This window comes from Phoca vitulina, unplaced genomic scaffold (assembly GCF_004348235.1).
Source record: "Phoca vitulina isolate PV1807 unplaced genomic scaffold, GSC_HSeal_1.0 scaffold9, whole genome shotgun sequence".
Classification (NCBI taxonomy): domain Eukaryota; kingdom Metazoa; phylum Chordata; class Mammalia; order Carnivora; family Phocidae; genus Phoca; species Phoca vitulina.
In genome coordinates this window covers 36,594,388-36,621,930 of record NW_022589712.1, presented here as the reverse complement: position 1 = coordinate 36,621,930, position 27,543 = coordinate 36,594,388, and positions in this window count along the sequence as shown.

The following is a 27,543-nucleotide window of genomic DNA, read 5'->3' as shown; positions in this document are numbered from 1 at the left end:
GATATTTCAATATAGGTCTTATAAACAGACACTGAATGCCTTCTTCACTCTAATGGGTCCTTCATGACTTATAAATTATTTTACATTTCTTTTTCTTGGGAATGACCCAGGCCATGGTATGTACTATATATTAGAAAAATGGGGATGATTTTCTTTGCACTATATCCAGTGGAACATATGTAATGCTTCTGAATGGCTCATTACTTTAGAATTGTTCTAAAAACAAACCATATTCCCCCCTCCAAAAGAACCATATATATCACTACAGCCTCAATTTTTAGTTTTAGAAATAATCAGCACTTGAGTCCATATTATTACTTCTAATAAGGTATATGTGAATTCCAGAAAATGTTAAGAAGCTAACTGAAACAATCACTAATAAATAATGTGGGTAGCATTCTGACAGTTCTTTGAAAGGATGTTTTAATAATCCATAATTAAGACATTAGTTTGAGTGAAAAGATTTGGTGTGGTCTGAAATGAAAATTTCAATCTCTTTGCAGTTTTTGATTGCCATTTTGGTTGAGGAGGATGTGGGAAGGGATGGATTTGGTAAGTCAGGTATTTTATCCAGCAATCATGATTACTGGTACCAAAGCATCCACAATGTGCAATATGGGAAAGAGCTGAAAAGCTGCAAATGTTTATATCTCTTACTCCAAGAACTATGTCCTGAGGTTGACTCCTGGAGCATTCTACTCACTGTGTTGCGGTGGCTTTGTCCTGGTCTGCATTGGAAGTAAATCCATGGTGCAGCACCAGCACCCATTCTTGATTTATTACTGATAATCTAAGACCAATAAAATAGAAAAAATAAGAAATGGCAGAACAGCTGTCTACTGAGATGAAGGCTAAGGACTGTTAAACTGTGCTACATGTCAAATTATGATGCTTGCTCCAAGTGCTCTCTTCATGAGAGGTTGATATGCTCTGTTATTCTTAGGCAATTTATGAAAACTAAGAGTGACAAGCACATCTGTTTTTCTGGGAAGTGAGCTGCTTGTAGCCCTGTCAATAGCAGTCCCATAATAAACCATGATTAATAGCTGTCAAAAATCTACTTTTCCCATTTGCCCCCTACATAGATGTCACAATCTTTTTCTTTCAACTCAGCCATGACTTGTCATATTGTTAGTTGACATGTCCCTAAGACAACATTGACTCTTGTACAGATATAGAAAAAGATTTCTCCCATAACATTCTTGCTTGTTCACCATGGACCTAAGTGGAGGTGGAGGAGGGGGGAAAAGCTAGGCATATCTTTATTGTTTCCTTTATCATGAGCAGGAGATGAGAGGAAACTCATCATTCCTATGAGCAACTTAGTGCCAAGTGAGGTGGAGATTATTCTATCACTTAACGAATATGTATTGAGCCTCCATAATATGTCAGGTGCTGAGGATATAATGGTAAAAAAGATACATAAGGCCCTCACTTTTTTTAGTTTTAAGATGGTGGAAGAGACATATTACAAGTATAATAAGTGTTATATATATATATGGAAAATTTAGGATGCTATGAGAGTAGATGTCAAGGAACAAAACCTAGGCCAGGAGATTCTGGTTTATCAATATTATTAAGTCAAGTGCTATCTCTTTCTTTGCTGTTGTTTGATTTATATTTGGCTTCACATATGCATGGGAATCACAATGGGGTAGTGTTGCAATGAATAGGAATATGCCAATTGACATGGTTCATATAGGACTGTAATGACAAAAAATATCATCATCTGTTTGGAAATGTTTACCCAAAGCAAGAGGTAGTGTGGCATGTGTCCAGTAACAGTTTTGTAGTGATTCTCAATCTTGGCTGCACATTAGAATTACCTGGGGAGCTTTTAAAAAATCCTGATGCATAGGCCACCCCCAAAAGCAATTAAATCAGAATATCTAGGGGTGAGACCCAGACACCACTGCTCTTAAAACTCCCCAGGTCATTTCAGTGTGTAGCCAAGTTAAAAACCACTGAGTTTTAGGCTTTGTATACTTTCCAAAATTCCCCACAAGGACCCACAGCTGCCAATTTTACCACTTTCAGAGAAGAAAATCACCAGGTGCAAGAAGCTCCTTTTGCCATCCTAAAGTTTTAACTAGATATAAAAAAAATAAAGTACAGGGGCACCTCAGTAGCTCAGTAGGTTGAGCGTCTGCCTTCGGCTGGGGGGTCATGACCTCAGGGTCCTGGGATTGAGCCCCGCATTGGGCTTCCTGCTGGGTGGGGAGTCTGCTTCTCCCTCTCCCCCTGGGTGCTCTCTCTCAAATAAATAGATAAATCTTTTTAAAAAATAAGGTACAATTACACAGTAACATGCCTAGATCTTATATAGTGTTCAGTGAGTTTTGACAAAGTATATGCTCATGTAACCAACAAACCAATTGAATATAGAGCATTGCCATCATCTTAGAATATTCCTAGTGTCCCTTTTCATTATTTGCCTCCCCCCACACTAGAAACAAAAATTATTCCAATTTCTATTAGAGTAGTACATAAAATTAGTTTATTAGAATAATAAACTAGCCTATAGATTAGTTTTGGCCATTCTTGGACTTCATAAAAATGGAATAATACAGTATGTACTCTTTTATTTTGGCTTCTTTCCCTTAGCATAATGTTTTTGAGATTCATCCATCATCAGTAGTTCTTTCCTCTTTATTGTTGAGTAGTATTCCATTGTACAGATATACCACAATTTGTTTATACATTCTCCTAGCTTGAAATTTCTTAGCTTTCAGAGTTAGGTCTGTAAGTCATCTAGAATTTTGTTTATGGCATTAGGTATGAGCCAATTTTCCATTTTTTCTTTGTCTAGTTTTCAAGATTTAGTAGTCCAGTGCCACTCATTTAAAAGATTCTTCTTTCTCTATTGAATTACATAGGAAGTTTTGTTTAAAAAAAATCCTTTGGCTATATATGTGTGCTTTTATTCCATCTCTATGCTGGTCCACTCACGCATTTATTTATCTATTATCTATCCTTATGCCACATTGTATTGATTACTATAACTTTATAATTAGTCTTGAAATCAGGTAGACAAGTTCTTCAATTTTTTTTCAAGATTGTTTTGACTACCTGAGATCTTTAGATTTTCATGTAAATTTTAGTATCAACTTCTCAGTATCTACAAATAAGTCTGTTGGAGAGTTTGATCTGAATTGCATTGTGAATTGATTAGGGAGAGTTGGCATCTTTATAATATTGAATATTTATATTTATTATATGTAATAATAATATAGTAATATATTTATTATATTTGTATAAATATTTGATTTGTTAAATATATTCAATGTTTATAATATTAAATCTTCTAATAACATTGAATCTTTTTTTTTTAAGATTTTTTATTTATTTATTTGACAGAGAGAGAGCACAAGTAGGTGGAGTAGCAGGTAGAGGGAGAGGGAGAAGCAGGCTCCCTGCTGAGCAAGGAACCTGATGCGGGGCTCGATCTGAATGACCGGAGCCGAAGGCAATTGCTTAACCAACCGAGCCACCCAGGCACCCTAACATTGAATCTTTTCAACATTGCTTTGTACTTTTATATCTTTTGCTAAATTTGTCCCCAGGTGTTTTATTTATCTTTAATGCTGTTTTAAATGGAATTAATTTTTAATTACATATTTCATTTGTTTAGTATTTGCATATAGAAATACTATGGATTTTTGTATTTGACCACATCTCCTGAAACCTTGATGAATTTACTTATGGATCTAGTGGAAAGTTTGTTTGTTGTGCAGATTCTTTTGGATTTTGTATACATACAATTATATCATCTATAAACAGTTTTACTTCTTTTTTTCTGATATCTATGTCTTTTTTTTTTTTCCTTTTTCTGGCTTTATTTCCTTGAATGCACCCTCACATGCAATGTTGAATTGAAATGGTGTGAGTGCTTTTCTTGCAGTGTTCCCAATTTTAGAGTAAATATTTCAAAATTTCACCATTAAGTATAATGTTAATTGCAGGTTTTTCAGATTATGTTCCATTTATTCCTAGTTTGATGAGAGTATTTTTTAAATCATGAATAAATGTGGGATAGAAACAAATACTAGTTTGTATCTATTGAGATAGTCATAATTTTTCCTCTTTAGTCTTATAAAGTTTTGTCTTATTTATTTTATATTTTTTATAACTTCAAGCTCCCTATTTTACACTAACAATTATGCTTATTTTCTCCAGAAGAAATTAAATAGTTAGAAATAATTCAAAACCTGTGGGACTGAATAAATTGAACCTCAATTTCCCAGATAGTCTAAGGCCTCTTCCTTTAAAAGAATATGTGAGGCTTAAGTATGAAACAAATGTTTTATAGAGAAATTTTTATCCAGACAAACTATGATTATACTAAGAAATATATCTGAGAAGAAAGTTGTACTTAAGGTAAAGATATTCGTAAATAAAACATAAAAGATAGTTGAGTGAATTACTTGTCTCCTTTTCATTTTCAGTTGTTCTCAACCCATGGTTTGTGCATCAAGGTCTTGGGAATCTAGAAAACCCACTGAAGTGTCCAATTATTAATTTTGAGGACATTTGCATTTAAGAGCTATAGATGCCATGAAATTACCAAAGAGATTTGTGACCCCAAATAGGCATAGAGCACCGTCCTAAAAGATGCAAATCTCATCTAGGAAAAGTTGATCTTGATTAATGTGGATCAGAATTTATTTGATCTGAAGTGTCTCATATCTGTAAATGTCCTAGATTATCATTCTTCGGAAAGTAGGCTTGAATTAGACTTAAAGTTGTCTTAGTTCTGGGGCACCTGGGTGGTTCAGTCTGTTGAGCGTCCGGCTCTGGATTTTGGCTCAGATCATGATCTTAGGGTTGTGGGATCGAGCCCCACATTGGGCTCTGTGCTCAGTGCAGAGTCTGCTTGTTCCTCTCTGCTCCTCCTCTGGCTCTCTCTCTGTCTCTCTAAAATAAATAAATAAATTCTTAAAAAAAAAAGTTGTGTTAGTTCTCTGCTATTCATTCCAGCTATAGACAGAAAGAAACATACATTATTGGATATAAAGTTCCCAAGAAGTTTACCTTGGCCAAAGAGTAGTAAGAAGTAGAAATCTTCATATTGATTATGAAGCTCAGTGTTCATCAGCAGGCTGCTTGATCTGATACTCTGCTTTTCATCATTTAACTTATCAAAACCTCTTCATTATTGGTTCCTATTTGTGTTAAACTGTGTTTGATATAATGCTTTGAAAGACATTTTCTGGAAGCTCTTAAAAATCTCTAAATGAATCACTGGTAAAAATATTTTGAAAATATATAGTATTTATTTTCTCATCTCAACTACTACAATAATTTTATTCATTATATTTTAGATATAATTTCTATTACAATCTTAGAAGTACTGTAAGATATCATCCAAAGACTTTACCAGGTGCTTAGGAAGATTGACTTACTAATATGAGGCCAGTTTTTGTTTTTTGTTTTTTTTTCTTTGATTTTGTTTCAGAATCTAAGCTTTACTCCATCTCTGAAAGGTCTCTTGTATTTTTTGTTTTATATCAAAAGAGATAAAGACATTATTAGATGGTTCTGCTATGTTCTTAATCTGATGGTGAATCCAAAGGATAGAGAATAGAGTATGAAAAAGAGTTTAAAAATAGACCTATTAAAGAAAAATTTATCCTGAAGGGCAAATTGATGACAAATCAGAAAACAGGATCTAATAAACTTTTGTATTTCAAGTTCTTCTAAGTAGTAACATTAAAAATTAGCAACTGCCATTAAAGTGTCTTCGATCAGAAACTAAGGTTTAAACAGCAGCCAGAGACAGTGGTAACAATGGTGGGGCCACTGCCTGCCTGGGGTATTAGGCAGTTTTTTTTTAAATTTTTTCTGCTGTTTACTAATTACCATTTTATTTACTATTGGTCTATGGCAATGATTCTCCTTTGAAGAAACAAAAACAGATAGATATCAATGTTCATAATGTGCAAATAGATCAGTAATAACTGACCTCCTTTTAACCTTTGGTTCTTGTCTCTAATGTGTAAATAAAACTAGGGAGAAACAGGATCTTTAGTATTTTGGTAACAGAAGAATCCTTTTTCAAACTGAGTTGCATGTTTCGCTAATGGGTGGGTGAAATGCTGTAAGTGTAAGAGGAGATTAATACAAGGTTACCTAGCTTTTATAAATCTACAGTAGATGTCTGTAGGTTAAATAACGTAATGGAAGAAAAACTGATTTGGGGAAGTATAAACACAATATAAATATAAGGTATGATTTCAAGGCTTAAATTATGGATTACAATTGTAGAGATAACCTGAAGTAAAAGATGTATACTTCCAAAGCAAATACTGTAACCTCTGTGGCCTATTTTGTCACATCCAGAAGAAGACATTGCTAATCTGGACACAAAAATAAGAAAAATAGGCTCGCACAAAAAAAATTAGTGGAACTAGGAATAAATAAATCATATGCTGGCATTAAAATAGGTATTCATAATCAGTTGGTGTTGATTTGTATTCAAGAGTTAAAAGCCATCATCAAAGTAGAGTGGAAACTTAAGTGTTACTAAAAAGGTTCAGGATAGTCATTCTTTATTGCTTAACTTGCAATTATAAAAGAAATTCAATTCTATGAACTTTTATCAAGTCACACCTCTACCAACTGCTTTTGCTGTCTGTTTCCGCTAAATAATAAATGCTACATCATTCACAGACGTGTGAGAGAATTTATGTTCTGATGACCACCAAGAGAGAGTCTTGTTAGTGTCAGAGGTCAAATACTTATGTCAGAAGGACTTTATTCAGTAGCAGTAAAAAAATGACTAGGCATCAGTAAAGCCCTATGGAGCCATATAAGAACTGTGGGTTTTCGAGTTGATTTGTATATAGAGTAAGCATTTATTTTTCACATAGGCATTGAGATATTACAGTCAGCAGTTTTCTTTCCCAGTATCTTTCTTATACCGTCTTTGAAAAAAATATCGGCCTCTGTTTAATTATTTACATAAAATCCAGAAAATATCAAAACATAGAGGATTTCTTTTTCTTAAAAAGAAAATAAATTCTGAGCAAACAGGAATGTACATATAACATCAACTTGCTGTAGGCTGGGGAATACCATTAGGTGGTTGTCTGGGGACACTGTTTCTCATTAAAAGACTGTAGTAATTCAGCTCGAGTGGTATGTAAATTATATGAAGTTTTTAAAATGTTAGGTGAGGTATTTTTACTTAATTAAAATCAATAAACATTAATTTACACCTACTATATTGATAGTTTAAGTCAGAAAAATCTTTACATGAAGTTACTCATGATTATCCAAGGTAGGGTCCAGAAACCAACATCATCAACATCATCTGGTAGCTTGTTAGAAATGCAAAAAGGAAGGAAGGAAAGAAGGAAGGAAGGAAAGAAAGAAAGAAAGAAAGAAAGAAAGAAAGAAAGAAAGAAAGAAAGAAAGAAAGAAAGAAAGAAAGAAAGAAAGAAGGAAAGAAAGAAAGAAAGAAAAGAAGGAAAGAAAGAAAAAGAAAGAAAGAAAAAGAAAAGAAAAAAGAAGAAGGAAGGAATTAAGGAAGGAAGGGAGGGAGGGAAGAAGGAAGGGAGGGAGGGAGGAAGGAAGGAAGGGGAAAGAGGGGGAGAGAGGAAAGGAAGAAAGAAAGAAAAAGAAAGGAAAGAAAGGAAGAAAGAAAGAAAGAAAGTAAAGAAAGAAGAAAGAAAGAAAGAGAAAGAAAAGAGGAAAGAAAGAGGGAAAGAAAGGTACTATCCCAGGTCTATTGAATCAAAATTTGCATTTTAACAAGATCCTTAGGTGATTTTTATGAACTAAAATTTGAGAAGCAAGGCTTTCAAATTTATTTGCATTGGAGGAGATACTCAAGCACTCAAATCAACATTCAAACCTTTTTTATCAACTCAGTTTGTGGCAAAATTTAGAGTTTGTACAATTTATTTACCTTTTTTTTTTTTTTTTTTTTGTGCTATTTCAAAAGGGAAATGCAACATTAGGGAGTAATGAGCTTTTATTTTGTAGAAAAACAAGGGTTCACCAGCAGAGCAGAAGGAGTAGGGACCCTAAGGTCAGAAAAAATTTGTGCTCACTTTCCAGCCCAGTTCGCAGCCGCGTGATTCATCATTTGGATCAAGAGCATATTTTTGCGCACTCTGGTAATGTAGGCAATCCCCAGTTCAAGAACTGATTGTGGTCCAAATGATCATTTGCAAACTGGTGATTTGTAACTTTAGATGTATTTTCCTATAGAAACAGTGTTATACTCAGTAGGTAGATTTCTAGGCAGCCTGCAGAAACCTACTTAACTTAAAATGTACTGAGAAGTAAAATGTTGGGAGGCACTAGGGAAAAGCAAGCATATTAGAATAACACATAGCCAGGTTCTTTGGCTCTACCACTCTCCAACTCTACCTTCAGCAAGTTATTTAACCTACTCATCATCTGTAAAATATACATAGTAATAATTCCTCCACAAAATCTTTGGAAAAGCTGAAAAGTGTGTTAAGTCACTTATTGCTGAATTGATAACTTGCATGATTGGCCACATAATAAGAGACTAAAAGACATTTTTTCCATACAATACTGGTGAGTATGGATTAGGACTCCGATCCATGAAGAAAGAAGATGAGGATCTAAGGGAAGACTTGCTTACAGAAAATTATACCTTGAAAAATAAGGGAGTCAATAGGTGGGGTTAGGTAGAAATTGAGGAGAATATGCTGGGCAGAAGATGTGACAACATTACAAGATGTTTCTATAGGAAATGTAGTGGGGCTACAGAATAAGAGGAGGGTGTTCAATGGATTTGGGTTAGAGACTCTATGAAAAGAACTCTCTGGTGTGTGCCTGCCTTTCTTTTCCTTTCTCCCTTTCCTCCACCTATTTTGATATTGCCAGTCTACACCAAGCACATTGTAAGATCAATAAGAAGCAAAGGCTAAAGTTGTCTGGGAAGCATCAAAGTCTTCTTTATGGTCCCCAGCAACAAGGAAGAAAGTGGGAAGAGGGAAAATAACTGTCAAGGGTAGAACAAGTTGGGGAGACCAATGTCTGTGGTCTCTCTACAATAATGAACATCGCTGTGTTTAATATAGTACCGTAGATGATAAACCCTTAAGATTGACAGAAGTAATACATGTGCTACCTTCCTGGAAACAGCTCTGCTCACCACTATACCACCAAAACCGTGCTACCTTCATAATATCAGATATCATTTTTTTAAATATCAGATATCATTTTATAGTGAAGAGTTAATCTAACATTCCACTTCGATTTGAATCATAGGCAACTGTGGGTCGGGGATTATTTTTGGTTTTATGTTGATTTTTGATAGTCAAATTTAATTTTCTTTTGGCATCATTTTGGCTATTTTTTGTTGATGATGCAATTTTAGCAAACCCAAATTGTGCCTTCTTTGACAAAACCAAGTAGAGGATTGAGGCAATTATCTTAATATTGATAGTCTTGCAGTCAGGACTTTGGCCAAAGTGGAGTGTTTTACTTTGATTGTTACTGGATATTTTCCTTTGTTTTTTCTTAGATGTTGTCAACTCATAGTTTTTGTTTTTGTTTTTGTTTTTTAACCTGAGGTTTATCAATAAATGTTGTCTTCTCATAGAAACCCTGAAAGGAAGTATGTTACATATATTTTGTGACACCAGAATATATTGATGATAATAATTAGAGTTTATATTCAGGTAGTGCATTAACAATGATGAAGCACTTCAACATACATTTTTATTATGTCATATGTAATTACCCTGTGAGGTAGCTGGACAGGTAGTATTGTCTTCTTTTTATCTACGAGGAGAACTTGGAAAGGTTTAGTGACCCGCCTAAGGTCACACAGCTGCTCAGTGGTGGGTTGACAACCCACGTTTTCTGTTTCCCAGTATAGTACTCTTTCTATACTTCCTTTCAGTGTTCCTGCCTTGTTTTCTGTGGACCCCCATGGTGTGATCCACTGATAACCTCACCACCTTCAGTCTCAGCCTTACCCCAATTCCCTGACTCATTTGATCAAGACAGGATATAGATATATATAGATATATTGCCTCAGTTCCACCTGCTAATGAACTTAGTTATGACTGGTAGACATGCTTATGGCTCCCATCATCTCTTTGCTGCCCCTCCTGTGTCCTTAGTATGCTGCTTGAGTACTTTTATTTCTCTATTCCTGCAGGATGGGTCAGTCTTTGGGAATAAGATACCATCTTGATTTCTATTTCTAGGTTTTGACCAGGTATCCCTATTTCCTGCCTGGATAGAGGCTATTTGGGGGGCTCAAAACTATTGATTTTAACCAGTCCTTTTTCCTGGAAGAACTGGAGTGCAAATAACAAAGGTGAATTCTAGAAAAACAAACTTTTAGGAAATATGAATGAATTTACTTTTTTTAAAAAGATTTCATTTATTTATTTGACAGAGAGAGAGAGGGAGAGCATAAGCAGAGGGAGCAGCAGACAGAGGGAGAGGGAGAAGCAGGCTCCTGCTGGGCAGGGAGCACGATGTGGGGCTCGATCCCAGGACCCTGGGATCATGACCTGAGCTGAAGTCAGACACTTAACCAACTGAGCCACCCAGGTGCCCCTGAATGAATTTACTTTTTAACTAAGTCAGGTGTATGAAAGAAACTGGGTGTATCTAATGCATTTTATAAGAGTCCACCTTTTCAGGCATAATATTTGCATAAAAAGTACAGAAATAACAGAAGGTCGTACTTGAACGGTTAGACCGTATTTCAGCTCCTAATCATAACAATCGGCAACTTCTTATTTCCATTTTATTTTATGCTGCCCAAACTGATCCCATTTTCAATTTTTGTAGTCTCCTGCCTACTTTCAGAAATATCCAGAATCTTTTAATTACTACCAGCTGACCTTGTAAGACTTAATAGTGAAAGTTAAACTAAAAGATCTACATGATGTACTGCATGGTATATTCTCCTTTCCAATTTCTAAAATAATTAGGGGGGAAAATCTTAATCCTATTTTGAAAAACTTGTTTTAAATAAATATTTTTGTCTAAAAATAGACCAAGACCACGCCAATGTTTTGAAGCTTTTTTGTCTTGTTTTAAATAAATATTTAAAAGTCATTACTTTTAAATTAACTGAAAAATTGTGGGTCCACTGAATTAATTACATTTAGTGACTAAGCATTCTTCCACATCCTGCATGTAGACTTGAGGGTAGGGAGTTGTCTTGTCAGATCCAAAGTCAACTGAAACAGCTCTTAATTGGTAATTACTCTTAATAAAATTGATTAAGAAAGAATTTAAGCCCAAAGATCTGTGAGTTTAAGGGAAGAAACTATTCATGAAGTCATTATTACACATTTACTCTTGTTTTTTGCTAGGCAATGGACTAATGTGTTTTAGAAATAAAAAGATTAATTGGAGGGGAAAAATAACTTCCTTCAAGGACATTAAGGTATAATAGGAGTAATTAGACAATGCATTTAAATGATTATAATTATAAATATAAGGCTAGCAAAAGAACTATAATATAAAGTAAAATGCTTAATTAGCTGAAGATGTGATCCAACCTCATTTTTGGCCACAACTTGTTACTTGGTTTTGCTAAACAGTTTTAACATCATTTTTGCCATCACTGACATTGTATATTATTAATATAGTGATCTGCCATGATATCTAATTAGTATAGCAATGCAGTAATATGAATAAACATTATCATTCAAATCAATTTTTAATTATTGAATAATGATTTTTACATAGAAGTAGATATTCTATACCTAACTTGGAATGTAAATTTTTTTGTGGTAAGAATATTTAACATGAAATTTACATTCTTAAAATTTGTAAATATAGTATTGTTAATTACAGGCACAATGTCATACAGCAGATCTCTAGAACTTATTCATCTTGGATAACTAAAACTTTATATTCATCTAATGGCAAGTCTCCATTTCCCCCTCCCCATAGTCCCTACCATTCTACATTTTGCTTCTATGAGTTTGACTATTTTAGATACCTCATATAAATAGAATCATGTAGTAATTTTCCTTTTGTGGCTAGCTTATTTCGCTTAGCAAAATATGTTCAAGATTCATTCCTGTTGCTGCATATCAATATTTAAGGCTAAATAATATTCCATTGTATATATCACATTGTTCTTATCCATTCTTCTGTTGATAGATATTTAGGTTGTTTCCACATTTTGGCTATTGTGAATAATGCTGCAATAAAAGAATGCAAATATCTCTTTGAGGTCCTGATTTCAGTTGTTTCAGGCAAATACCCAGAAGTGGAATTGCTGATCATATGTTAAAGTATGTGTTTAATTTTTTTGAGGAAACTCCATACTGTTTTCCATAGTGGCTGCACCATTTTACATTCCCATCAACAGCGCACAAGGGTTCCAATTTATCTACACTTCTGCCAATATTTATCTTTTGCCTTTCGATAATAGCCATTCTAACAGGTGTGAGCTGATATCTCATTGTGATTTTTAATTTGCATTTCCCTGATGATTAGTTATGTTGAGCATTTTTCCATATAGTTGTTGGCCATGTCTTGTATGTCTTCTTTAGAGAAATGTCTACTCAAGTCCTTTGTCCATTTTTAAATTGGGTTGTTTGTTATTTTGCTATTGAGCTATAGAAATTCCTTATATATTTTGGATATTACCCTTATCAGATATCCTGTTTGCATATTTTCTCTCATTCAGAAGGTTACCCTTGACTCTATTAATTGTTTCCTTTGCTGTGCTGCAGGAGCATTTTAGTTTGATGTAGTCCTATTTGTCTAACTTTGTTGTGTTTTTGGTCATATTCAAGAAATCATTGCTAAGACCAAGACCATGCCAATGTTTTGAAGCTTTTTCCTTATGTTTTCTTCAAGGAAGTTTTAGTTTAAGGTTTTAAATTTAACTCTTTAATCCATTTTTAGTTAATTTTTGTATGATATGAGAAAAAGGTTCAGTTTCATTCTTCTCCATATGGATATCCAGTTTTGTCAACACCATTTACTGAAGAGACAACATTGTATATTCTTGGAACTTTTGTCTCAGATGGATTGATTGTATATGCATTGTTATATTTCTGGGATCTCTATTCTATTCCCTTAATTTATATATCTGTCTTTATGCCACTACCATTCTGTTTTGATTATTGTGGATTTGTAATATATTTTATTTATTTTTATTTATTTTTTATTTTTTAAAATTTTTTTAATAAAGTAAGACACCTCGAGCTTTGTTTTTCTTTCTCAAATTTGCTTTGGTTATTTAGAGTCCTTTGTGTTTCCATATGAATTTTGGGATTTTTTTTTCTTTTTCTGAAAAAATGTTCTATTGTATTTTGGTAGGGATTGCATTAAATTTGTAGATCAGTAGTTTAGACATTTTAACAATATTAATTCTTCCAATCTATGACCACGATATCTTTAATTTTTTGTATCTTCTTTAATTTCTTTCATCAGTATTTTGTAGTTTTCAGTGTACAGATCTTTCACTTTCTTAGTTAAGTTTATTTCTAAGTATTTTATTATTTTTGATGCTATTGTGAATGTCATTGTTTTCTTAGTTTCTTCTTCAGATAATTTATTATAGTGTTAGAAATGCTTCTGAGTTTTGCATGTTGATTTTGTATTATGCAACTACTGAATTCATTTATTAGTTCTAACAGTTTTTTTGGTGGAATCTTCAGTGTTTTCTATATACAATATCGTATATCTGCAAATAAAGACAGTTTTACTTCTTCCTTTCTCTATTTAGATGACTTTTATTTCTTTTTCTCACTCATCTGTTCTGGCTAGACCTCCCAATACTATGTTGAATAGAAGTGGGGAGAGAAGGCATCCTTGCTTTGTTCCTGATCTTAGAGGAAAAGCTTTCAGCTTTGCACCATTAAGTATGATGCTAGCTATGGGCTTTTCATATATGGCCCTTATTATGTTGATTTAACTTCCTTCTATTTCTTCTTTGTTAAGAATTTTTTTTTAAGGGCCCTGGGTGGCTCAGTCGTTAAGCATCTGTCTTTGGCTCAGGTCATGATCCCAGGGTCCTGGATCGAGCCCCACATCAGGCTCCCTGCTCAGCAGGAAGCCTGCTTCTCCCTCTCCCACTCCCCCTGCTTGTGTTCCCTCTCTCACTGTGTCTCTCTCTGTCAAATAAATACATAAAGTCTTTTTAAAAAAAGAATTTTTTTTAAGATTTTATGTATTTATTTGACAGAGAGAGAGAGAGAGAGCAAGAGCAGGGGGAGGGGCCGAGTGAGAAGCAGACTGGAGCCTGACGTGGGGCTCATGCGATCATGACCTGAGCCGAAGGCAGACACTTACCTGACTGAGCCATCCAGGCGTCCCCTTTGTTAAGAATTTTTCTCATGAAAGAGAGTTGAATTTTGTCAGGTGCTTTTCTGCACCTATTGAAATGACCATATGATTTTTATCCATCATTCTGTTAATGTGGTTTATCAAATTTATTGATTTACATATGTTGAACCATCCTTCCATCCCAGGGATAAATCCAACTTGGTTATGGTGTATGAGCCTTTTAATGTGCTGGTGAATTTTGTTTGCTAGTGGAGGAATTTTGCATCTATGTTCATCAGGGATACTGGCATATAGTTTTCTTTTCACTGATACCAGGATAATGTTGGCCTCATAAAATGAGTTAGAAATGTTCCCTCCTCTATAATTTTTTTGAGGATTGGAATGAATTCTTCAAATGTTTGGAAGAATTTGCCAATGAAGCCATCTGGTCCTGGGATTTTCTTTCTTATGAGGTTTTTGATGCTGATTAGATCTTCTTATTTGCAATTGGTCATTTAAGATATCCTATTTCTTTTTGATTCAGTTTTGGTAGGTTGTATGTTTCTAGAAATGTATCCATTTCTTCTAGCTTATACATTTTGTTCCTGTACTATTGTTTATAGTAGTTTCTTATGATTTTTTTTTTACTTCTTTGGCATCAGTTGGAATGCCTTTTCTCTGATTTCTGATTTTATTTATTTGAGTTTTTCTTTTTTCTTAGTCTAGTTAAGGTTTGTCAATTTGTTGACTTTTTCAAAAGACCAACTGTTAGTTTTATTGATGAGTTTTTGTTTTTCTTTTCTCTATTTTGCTTATTTCTGCTCTAATCTTTATTATATCCTTCCTCCCCCCCCCCAAATTTGGGTTTAGTTTGTTCTTCTTTTTCTAGTTCCTTGAGTTGTAAACTTAGATTATTTATTTGAGATCCTTTTTTTTAAATTAAGCATTTTATTACTATGAATGTCCTTCTTATACCGCTTTGTTGTAGCCCGTAAGTTTTGATATGTGGTGTTTTCATTTTTGTGTGTCAAGATATTTTCTGAATTTTCTTTTGATTTCTTATTTGACTCATTAGTAGCTTAGGAATCTACTATTTAATTTACACATATTTGTGAATTTTCCAGTTTTCCTTCTGCTATTAATTTCAGTTTTATTCCATTGTGGTTAGAAAAGATATGATTTCAGTCTCCCTAAAATGTTAGTTTATTTGTGACTTAACATGTGATGTATCCTGGAGAATGTTTTGTGTGTGCTTGAGAAGAATGATTGTTCTCTTGCTGTTCTGTGGAATGTTCTGTATGTGTCTATTAGGTCCATCTGGTCTATAGTGTTGTTCAGTTCTACTGTTTCCTTACCAGTTTTCTGTCTGGATGTTCTATCCATTATTTAAAATGAGGTATTGAAGTCACTTACTGTTCTTTATTGTCTATTATTTCTCCCTTCTGTTCCACTTAACCAACTGAGCTACCCAGGTGCCCACTCAGGGTGTTCTTGAACAAAACTTGGGCTCATTTGTATCTCCTCAATTATCATACTGAACATTTTACATTAGCGTCTACATACATAGTATAATTTAAAGACTGAGGGCTGCTGCTTTCTCCTAACTCCCTAGTTGTGTCTGGGATAATGATGTCATTCTTGCTGCTGACAAGTACATAGTGCTAGACTCAGGACCAACTGCATTTTTGTCATAATACTTGATGATCTCAGATTGCTCTGAATTTCCTTCATTAGCATGTTTATTTTTCCTTATTTTAAGCTTATGCTTCAGGCTTTTTGTTTTTAATCACAAACCCATGTTCCTTGGTTGTAAATGTTGTATATTTTATATATATATATGTATATATATATAAAATCTTTGTATATACACATATATAAATACATATAAATATGTACACATACACCCATATATGTGTAAAATTTTTAGGCAACTGGAAAGTGTAAGATCATGAAAAAAACTGAATTCTTGCTATTTGGGGTTATTCTGGAACTTACTATGGTGGGAAATAGAATTAAGTACATTATCAGAGTTGTAAGTAAAACATCTTATGGAGAGCAGGAAGTTGTGATAATTTGTGGGAACCATTTTTTCCCTAACAAAAAATTAAACAAAAATAATAAATAGCATCCTTGAAGTAGCTTTCTCTTTTCTTTTTCTTTTCCTTTATTTCTTTTTTCCTCCCTTCCTTTTGTTCCTCTTTTCCCTTCTCTCCCCCTTCTCCTGAGAGAAACCATAATGTATATTTTTCTAATTTAGGGACATTGCTAGTAATCCTGCAGGATACAGAGGTGCTAGTCTAATCTGATCTTGCTTAAGAAGCAAATGCTATTCCTATTCATTGGGCTGTAACTCTAAGAACACTAAGTTAATTTACAACTCCGTGTATCAAGTACATGAATTATACTCTGCACAAGAAGTTGTTCTCTGGTCTTTCATATGGAAACACAAAATTGAACATCATAGAATATAGAAACCCATTATTTTAATGCCTTGACATTTCTGTGGCAAAAAGTATAGAGCTTAAAAATCAAATTCTTCCAATTTTTTATTAAAATTGAAAGTCTATGAAGATATACCATATTATAGTTGATTTTAATTTATATGCAGTGCTTGGCACATTTCTGTAGTTCTCTAGAGTTAAGCACATACACATTGAGAAAGCAGGACTTTCTTAATAATGTTGGCTTTCAAAAAGTACTTTAAAGATATTTATTTCAAGCTTAAACTGAGGCAGAGTGGAAAACAATTAAAAACATACACCTCAGAATCACAAGCTTTAGGTACTTTGAGTTTAAATCCTGAATGTGTCTTTTTAACTGTATATCCTTCAAAAGTTACTTATTCTGTCTGTTTTTACTGTTTTTAAAATAATTTATTTGTAAAATGAGAAGTATGTAACAAATTTTATAAAGTTGTGGTGTTGATTAACTAAAATTTTATTGCCTACATCATTATTTACCAGGTATTGCACATGCTTAATAAATGGTGTTCTAGATTTGTTCAGACTGTCTTCTTGACTTGAATTCCTTTTTTTTTGTACATTGGCTCTTTTTTTTTTTTTTAAGATTTTATTTATTTATTTGACAGAGAGAGACACAGCGAAAGAGGGAACACAAGCAGAGGGAGTGGGAGAAGGAGAAGCAGGCTTCCCGCTGAACAGGGAGCCCGACGCGGGGCTCGATCCCAGGACCCTGAGATCATGACCTGAGCTGAAGGCAGACGCTTAACGACTGAGCCACTCAGGCGCCCCATACATTGGCTCTTTCAGTCCATCTACAGTTTTATTATTTTATTCCCTTATGATTCATAGTTTGTAGTCACAGATGCTTGAAAAACTTACTTTTTTCTTTCTTGAAAGCATATATCACATTTTTCCCCTCAGCTTTTGTAATGAAGCCTAAACATCTTAACTCATTGGAAATTGCCCCAATTACTCAGGCTACTGGTAATAGCAATAGATAAAATCATAAAAGCATGTACATGCTAGAAAAAGAAAAGTACATGCTATTTCTGTGCTTAACTGGAAAAAAAAAGTTAGCTGGTAAATTACTTTTTATTTACCTTAGGATAATATCTAGAAGAGGAAACTATAGTTTTCACTCATAATTTTTCTATTTTAAACTCATTACTTTTAAATATAGTGTTTTGAAATTTCAATCGATTCATTTTTTTGGTGAATTTTAATAATGCCCCAAGTGTGTGGTTAAGGACACTTGTTGGCTCTTTCTCAGTGCTTTTTGCTGATTCCTCTTCTCTCTGACCTTTTCCTTTTGTAGTGCCCTAGTCTCAGTCTTTTTACTTCGTCTCTCTTCTGTCTTCATTCATTATCTTTGTAAACTTGTTCAGTCCCTTCGTTTTTAACACCATTTACATGCTGACAAATCCCAATATTTTATCTCCACCACGATCTCTGTCCCAAACTCCAGATTTCATATTCAACTGCCCATTTATAATCTCTACTGGATTTTAACACACATTTCAGACCCAGTACTGAGCTTCTGAACTTCCTCAAAAAACCTGCTCCACTCAGTGGCCTTTCCTTTCTTAGCAAGTGGTAACTCAGTCCTTCCAGTTATGGACCAAATTCCTTAGGATTCATTCTTGATTGCTCTCTCTCAGACTTCACATACTATCCACCAAAAAATACCTTTAGCTCTACATTCTAAGTATAATCCAGTGACTTCTTATCACTTTTACTATTTCCATCCTGGTCTTAGTCACTTATTACCTGGGTTACTGTCATAACCTCTAAGTAGGTTTTCCTGCTTACACTCTTGCCCTTCAACTGTATATGATCAACACAGGAATTTCAAAAGAGTGAGTCTTTTAAAACTAAAGTCATATAATATCATTCCCTATCACAAAATTGTCAAAAGTTTACCTCTTTCTTTTTTTTTTTTTTTTTAAGATTTTATTTATTTATTTGACAGAGAGAGACACAGCGAGAGAGGGAACACAAGCAGGGGGAGTGGGAGAGGGAGAAGCAGGCCTCCCGCGGAGCAGGGAGCCCGATGCGGGGCTCGATCCCAGGACCCTGAGATCATGACCTGAGCCGAAGGCAGACGCTTAACGACTGAGCCACCCAGGGGCCCCAAAAGTTTCCCTCTTTCTATGAAGTTCTTAAAATGGCCTACCAAACCCTTAGCCATATCAATTCATCTCTTAACCCTCCTCCTGCTCACTCTGCTTCATCCCCCCCAACCTCCTTCCTTTAAGGCGTTAGTCCCTCTCCTGCATCAGGACATTTGCTCTGGCTGTTTCTTCAGCCTAAAATCCTCTTTTCTCCTGACATCTTTTTCACTCCTCTATTACCTCTTTCAAATCATACCTGTTTAGTACGGCCTACCTTCCCCACACTATTGTGGTGCTACCTGCCTCCTCCCACTTGCCACACTCCTGACTCTCATGCTTGGCTTTAGCACATTCCAACATACTATATAACTTACTTAGTTTTACAGTTATATTGTTTATTGTCAGACTCCTTCTATAGGAATGTAAGTTCTATGAGGGCAGGGTCTCTGTCTATTTGTTTCTCCCCTGATATATCAAGATCCTCAAATATTGATTGGCATCTAGTAGTAGGCAATCAATGAATACTTGGTGGCTGAATGAATGAAAGATTGCAAATGTTATTCCTTTTTTATGGAAAAATTCTGACATTGCATATGTCAAAAATACCAATGAGAAAATGGACCCGTGTTTTTGCAGTACAAATATGAACCAATATTTTTGCAATAAAACATTTTTACTATATAATATTTATGTAATCATTTTTATTATGTTCTTAGATACCATTTCCCATGTATAGGCTCATACTATGACTTTAATTAAAATGGCAGTGGTGTTTCACAAACACCTGATATTTATAAATTTGATCAGTGCATCCATCATAAATAACATCATAAATAAACTACCTTTAAATGGACATATTCCATTGATCATTGGTGGAAGTCACCTGTACTTATATCTGTATCTTTACCTGTATCTCTGTTAATCATCTATCTCCTCTAATCTGTCTATCTGTATCCCTATCTCTATTTGTTATGGATCTGTATGTCTATATATCTTTCTACCTTGTCTATCTACCTCTTTATCTGAGGGTAGATCTAGTCTAGTGAATTTAGAAAACTAAAGAAATAATCATTCTCTTTCTAATTGTTACCTAAAAATGTCAATCAGAACCATGCTGCTCTGAGTAAAACCAGTGTCCTGAATTGTTTCTGGGGCATTCTTATCTCACTTTCTTTGAGTCTTTATATTATATGGCTTTAGTGCAATAAAGCAAAACACAATAAAGTGAGGTATGCAGCATTATTTTAAAATGTTTTCCATGCTAAATGATTGTAATAGCAAATTAGAAGTTTTTGTAACAGTTGACTGTAGTTTAAAATAATAGATTGAATTTTACATAGTTTTAGAAAAACTTCCAAATCTGTAAAAATTTAGTTGAAAATCACATGAGATGGAATTTAAGATAACTTAGTACTTATATGATAAACTAAGAGGGATAAGGTGGGGGCGCCTGGGTTGCTCGTTAAGCGTTTGCCTTCGGCTCAGGTCATGATCCCAGAGTCCTGGGGTCAAGCCCCGCATCGTGCTCCCTGCTCCGCGGGAAGCCTGCTTCTCGAACCTCTCCCACTCCCCCTGCTTGTGTTCCCTCTCTTGCTGTGTCTCTCTGTCAAATAAACAAATAAAATCTTTAAAAAAACAAAAGAAAGAAATGTGGTGTGTGGCTGGGGGCATATGTGTCCAGATATCCTTCAGCATTGTATATAGGTGGGCAAGATGGAGAAAGAAATCTAATTTTTTAAATATAAAAACCTGACTGATTAAAATTTTATGTGAACAAGTGTATATTAATTTTATTACTCAGTTCTTTAATTTTAAATTCTATGCTGTTTTGTGGCTATTTAAAACAGGAAGTGTATTTTTCCCCCTCTCAGGCTTTGTCTATGTTTGTATAATTTAACCTGGATACTCCATCCCTTTTCCTTCTTACTTTTGTCTAAGTTATCTAGATAATTAGAAGAATGACTAATGTATATTCTGAATTATTCAGGTTAGGTAGAAGATTTTAAATTCACTGAATTATTCTCAACTTCGCTTTTGCTGGCATACCTTCTCTCTTTGTAATATCAATTAGATAAGACAATATGGATCACTAGAGCCTCTTTCTTTTAAGATTTTATTTATTTATTTATTTATTTATTTGAGTGTGAGATGGTGAAAGATCAGAGGGAGAGGGAGAAGGAAAGAGAGAATCTTAAGCAAACTCCATCCTGAGCGCAGAGCCCAATGCAGGGCTCGATCCCAGAACCCTGAGATCATGACCCTGAAATCACAACCTGAGCTGAAACCAAGAGTCCAACACTTAACCGACTGAACGACCCAGGCGCCCCCATTAAGAGCCTCTTAAAAGCCTTCTAATAATTCTGTAATGCAAGAATCATTTTCCTTTTAATGTTTTCTAAGTAAAAAGGACTTCCCTTAAGAAATAGTCATAACTCTTAATTTTATCTTAAATAGTACTTGAAGTCCTTAAATTAATGCACTAAAGATGGGTTGATTTTCTTTTCAAACTACATTATTTATCCTCAGCTTTCAACTCAGATTTTCTGATGTGGCAAGCCATCCTGCTCTCTGTTCCCTGTGCACAAAACAATTCCCCTCGGCATTTAAATTTATGTAAGGGCTCCACACTGCATTTAGAGTAAAATCCAAGCCCATTCTTTGATTGCACAACTTCATGGAATCCAATGCCTGCCTACTGTCATGCTCAGTTTGTACCAGCCTCCCTCCTGGCCATTCATGCCTTTCTGTTCCCCAAATCTGCCAAACTCATGATCTCCTTTGGTCTCTTTGCCTGGAATAGCAATCTCTGACAATAATAAGGTCTAATAGCTAAGATTTATTTAACACTATATGCCAGGTACTCATAAATTTTGTAGATGTGTCAATTTATTTCAACTTCTAGCAGCCTGGATAGCTGGAGATTATTCTGATTTTACAGATGAAAAGAAAATAAACTGAACCACACATAGATAAGTATCTTTCCAAAGACATACATTGGTACAGAGTTGAGAATGGAAGTCAAGCAGATGTGCCCAGCTTAAGAGTTTAACCAACACACTATGTGATATTCACATATCTAGAAACACTTAATTATTTACATCTCAGCTTAAAAATGATTTCCCCAGGACTTCCATCAGCATCTAGTCATTTTCTTCTTATTAAATTTTAGTTTCTACATAACAGTTATTATTATTTAGTAATGTTTTTGTTTATTGTTTGTACCAATTTCACTAACATGTCAAAACTACAGGCACCACAAAAACAATGTCCTACCTTCTCTCCAGAATTATATATGGCCTATAATTGGACCCAATAAGCATTTGTTGAATAAATAAATTAATAAGCCTTCCTGGTTCATGTCTTTCTCACCAGATAATGATATGCATTAAAGAAATGGGGTTAAAAAAAGGGGGGCGCCTAGGTGGCTCAGTCGTTAAGCGATTGCCTTCTGCTCAGGTCAAGATTCTGAAGTCCCGCATTGGGATCAAGTCCCGCGTGGGGCTCCCTGCTCAGCGGGGAGTCTGCTTCTCCCTCTGACCCTGCCCCCTCTCATGCTCTTTCTCTCATTCTCTCTCTCAAATAAATAAATAAAATCTTAAAAAAAAAGAAATGGGGTTGATTTTGTTTTGAGGATTGAGGTGAGATGATAGGGGATATTTCCTAAAGCATCGTGTGTCTTTACACATTCTTGATTGTCATAAAATATAACAGATCTATATAGTACATTTCCACTCCACAGTTTTGAGTCTGAGGATCACAGAGAATATTTTTACTTCATATTAAGGAGTATAAATTTAAATGTCAATTAAAATTATATTAATATTAATGAATTTTGCTACAAAAGTTATTTCTGGGACTGATTTTATTAAGCTTATAAATTTCTTGGTTAATTTTCCTTATAGAGTAAACAGTTTTACTTTTTTATCACTTGTAGTTTCACTACTATTTTTAATAGGATCAACAATTTATCACTTCTATTTTGTTGTTGTTGATGTCAATTTTCCTAATTCTAGTTTCTGATGCTGAGAGCATTTTAAAAAAGTTGTTTCTATGAAATTCATTTTTCCTTGGATTGAATTTTATAGATCTAAATTTTACCAAAAACTTTATTATACTTGATATTTGGTCAATAATAATGCTAATTTTTAAACTTTTTAGCCATTGTCAACTTTATTTTTGTATTAAATTATATTTTGTAGTGAGTTATTCCTCCAGTAATATGTACTGAGCAAAGAGTCTTGGCAAAGCAACCCTAGAAAAGCTGAAGGGATGATAAAGTCAACATATCAGGCTAATTTGACAAGACTAAAGATGCACTTTCATCTAATATCAACTAATTTTTCAAAGTAAACATGGAAAGTTGTTTTTAGTAATTACTTGTTAATACAATTTTATATTAAATAATATCTTGAACTTTAGTCAAGTGTTTTCTTCTTTCCAAACTAGTATAGTTTCATTTATGAACCCTCAAAAATACACTTAACAATGTAAAGGTTTTTTTCCTTCAAATTACTTGGACGTATTATGGCTGTTCCTATTTTATATAAGTATAGCTTGATAAAGTGATTCTATATTATAATAAAAACATTAATAAGAACAATAGCAAATTCCATGGAGTTTTAGAAAAGCATTAATGAAAATATATGTGATCTATTATTGAAAAAACAGTAGGAGGAATTCAATGATTAAAGAATCAGTTTCATGTGAAATAACATGAAATACAAATGGAATCAGGTCTTGGGCTTTTGATTTTACTGTTTTCATTATTAAGGCTTTTTCTATTAAAATTTTTAAGGGAAACAAACAACCTTAGTAAAAAACCCATTATATAAATTTGAATTTAGAAGAGCAAAGTTTTGGGGCAACTGGGCGGTGCAGTCAATTTGGCATTGGACTCTTGGTTTCAGCTCAGATCATGATTTCAGGGTCGTGGGATCAGCCCCGGTTGGGCTGAGATGGTCTCTCCCTACCCTCTCCCCCTCCCAATCATTCTCTCTCTCTCTCTCAAATAAATAAATTTTTTTTAAAAAAAGAGCAAATATTTTGGAGTATAATTAAATTTGACTACTCAAGTAAAGTCACCATTTTATTGAACAGCCTAAATTTGAGGGTGCAAACATGAAGCAGTGTTCTTTTCTCTCCAATCTTTACCATTGAGCAAGGCAGGACAAATCTTTTCCCATCTCTCAATGACATCTTGAGTGGATCCCAAAGCTTTCTGGTCATTTTAAAGTATAAAAAAATCTAGTCTAATTCCAATTTAGTCCAGTTTAAAACTTCACATTCTTATTTTTTCCTCCCTAAATTCAAATGTAACCTTGGGCCAAGGACCAAGGTGGTAACAGTAAGAGCTATTCTTCCCCTTATCCTTCTCTTCCTCTTCTGGGTCCACTTTTATCCAGGCATAGAGAGGAATCAGTGTAGAGAAAAAAGCACACTCCCTTCACTGTTGATTTTCCTGTCCCTTCTTCCAAGCCCTCTTTATGGCAGGTATTTAAATGGTGGTCTCTTAAGTGTCTAATGAATTGGTCCTTTGGAGGCACCTTTGGGAAATTCTTCATTTCATTATTCACAAATAAGGGAAATTATTTTCTGACTTGATCTTTTCTAAACAATTTCTTAGATGGTCTCACTTCTGGCTTTTTATTCCTAAACTCTTGCCAGGATCTCTTGGTGGAATACTGAACGGATAGCTAAATCCTAGTTACTTTCCATATTGTTCATTTGTCAATCATGAGGCTTACATCTACTGCCTCCCAAAGAAATAAAGAGTGCTTCATTGCTTTTCTTTCTATATATTGCCTTTTCTTTCTGCTCTGCCATATACCCAAATTCTCTACTCTTCCTACACTCCTCCCCCACCTCAAATGGATGGCTGCAGACTAGCAGCTCTGTTGCATAAACAGATACTTAATTGGGAAATTAGATGATTGTTTTTATTGTAGCTCAATTATGTATGTATGTAGCTCTAAGGAATCTCCTCAAATATCTCTGGTCTTTTGTTTATGTGGAGTGGTGAGGAGTAAAGTGTAGCAGGGATTTCTGCCACTATTTAGTAGATCTTGTACAAAAGTATCTGGTGACTTTTATTAATCTGACATAAATTCATAGTTTCTTTTGTCCTTATATTTGTCTCTTCCCTAAAAGAAGTGTCAAAAAGTTCATCTAACTTTGAACTTTTTCATCTGAACAATGAGATAAGAATTCCATTCAATTATTCAATTAATTTTTATTTTTTTAATTAGGATCAGGATGGATCTTGGAATTTTTGTTTTTGTTTTGGGTTCTTTTCCTCCTATTGATAAAGAGCTTTTCATTTTTTTTATTTGCCTCCGCCCGCCCCCCCTGCCCAGGGCACAGGCAACAACTCTCTTTCAAGATTGGTTGCTTTTTCTATTTAACACCTCTTACTCTGTCTAAACAACTTATTTCCACAGTACTCTCAAAACAAACTTGGAACATTCTTTGTTTTCCTTCCTCAGATGACAGTCTGTGATGACTGGCAGATGTTACTTATGATCAATACTTCAGAAAGCAAAAAGAATTTGAAGTGAGATCTAGCCAATTAAGAGAGAAGGAAACATTTCTATTGCTTAACATCATTAAAAATCTTTTGAAAAAATTGACAAAAAATATAAGAAAAAACTCTGAAGATTTTTGATTGTTTTTTCATTCTTAAAATGATACGTTCTTTATTTTCTCACTAAGATGACAAATAAAAGTGATTTTTGTAAAAGTTATGATTTATATTGAGTAAAATGTTACCAATTGTATAAGCATGTATGTTATTTATATAATATTTGGTACAAACTTTTAGTTAGGGATCTGATTGAGAATGAAAGTGGAAATGATTTCCTAATCACTCATATAGTTTGTATAAGAATTAGTGAAAAGTCTTACATTTTGTGCAAGGCTGGGAAGCCAGGAAATTTTCAGACATTGAAACTGCAACATCTACTTGGATTCAAAGTTTGAGAAACAAATAACTAAACATGATTATGTAAAATATATTGAACTCAAAATAATAATCTATTATACTTTTGAATGAGAATTGCAACTGGTTTACCTGAAAAGTATAAAAAAACTGGGAAATATGAATAGAGACACTTTCGGCAAAAAATTAGTGCATTTTTGACAGCAAGATGGAGTTGACCTTTGGTTTCTGCAACAAAACATGAAAGTATTTTTTATAAGAAACACTTAGGGATTTCTTGTTAAGAAATTTGACATAATTTTTTTTTCTAAGTAGAGCAACAGCTTACATTTTAGTGGAGTACTTCATAAAATGGGCTTTTAAATATTGTCATGATCTAATGATGCAAAGTAAAAACAGTAAGGAAAATCAGGCAAGTACTGGGTGCTTCCCATATGCTATCTCATTTAATCCATTAATCATCTGCCTAACTCTACACAGAAAATTTAAACAAGTTGTCCAAAGTCATAGAACTATTATGTAACGAGGCCCGTATTAAATCCCAATCTGTCTGTCTTCCAAGACAGTACTTTTCCCAAGATGCCACATGGCCTCTCAGGAAGTGAAAGAACACTGCTTATAGAGTGGGACGGAAGCAAACCCAAAGAAGACTTGCTCTGGGCCTCATGCAGACATGCTTCAGAACCTCACGGAATGGGTTTTTAGGAGGCAGAGGCCAGGGAAAGATCATTGGAAAAATATTTCAGGATTGAATGTGTTTGATACCTTTTTCAGTTACTTCCATTCGAGTCTTCAATGAAACCTAAAAAATGATTGAAAATGAGGCATTTTAAGGGAACCAAGGATAAGATCTTCAGGAAGATAAATCAGAAACAACAGCAAAGGTTCAACATACTGTTAACCTCATTTGTACTATAGAGTCAATTGAGTGATGTATCATTTAGTGTAATTTCTGTAAATCTTCACCTAATATGTGTGAAGAGTTTCTAGTCTCATGTATTTGATTCTATAGATTTAAAGAAAGAACAAATAATTGTGTGTGTGAGTGTGTGTCTATACCTCAATTATATGTAAATGTTGAAGTTATAAAAGCGTATTTCTTTTCAATTATTTTACTGTGTGGAGCATCTTTCTCCATTCTTATTACTATTCACATGACCTAGGAGGATGGTGCCTCTCCATTAGTAATTAACTACTAAATAGTCTACATCTTAAAACATACAAATACACTATATCTTAAAAAAATACAAGATATGACTTGTATCATTTCCTAAATAGAAATTGCTTTCTTGTCACTGGAAGATTTGTGAGTTGATATTTTTTAAAATTTCCTGCTAGTTTGTAGGATGTCTACCCATATACTCATTTAACAAAATAGAAATCATATAGATATCGGCTCTGATGGCTGTGTTAACATAGTCATATAGTGGGTAATAGGGAGAGTAGTCCAAATATCTGTATTTAAATGCAGGAAGATGGGGCGCCTGGGTGGCTCAGTCAGTTAAGTGTCTGCTTTTGGCTCAGGTCATGATCCCAGGGTCCTGGGATCAAGTCCCACATCCGGCTCCTTGCTCAGAGGGGACCCTGCTTCTCCCTCTGCCTGTCAATCCCCCCTGCTTTTGCTCTCTCTCTCTCTGACAGATAAATAAAATCTTTAAAAAAAAAAGTAGGAAGAGTGGGGAAAGGAACACCATTGTAATAGTAAATTGCATTATAACTCATTGAGGATAGTTTATACTTTAGTGATATACTAGTAATAAATGTAGTAAGATTCAATATGAGAGACAATAAACTGGGC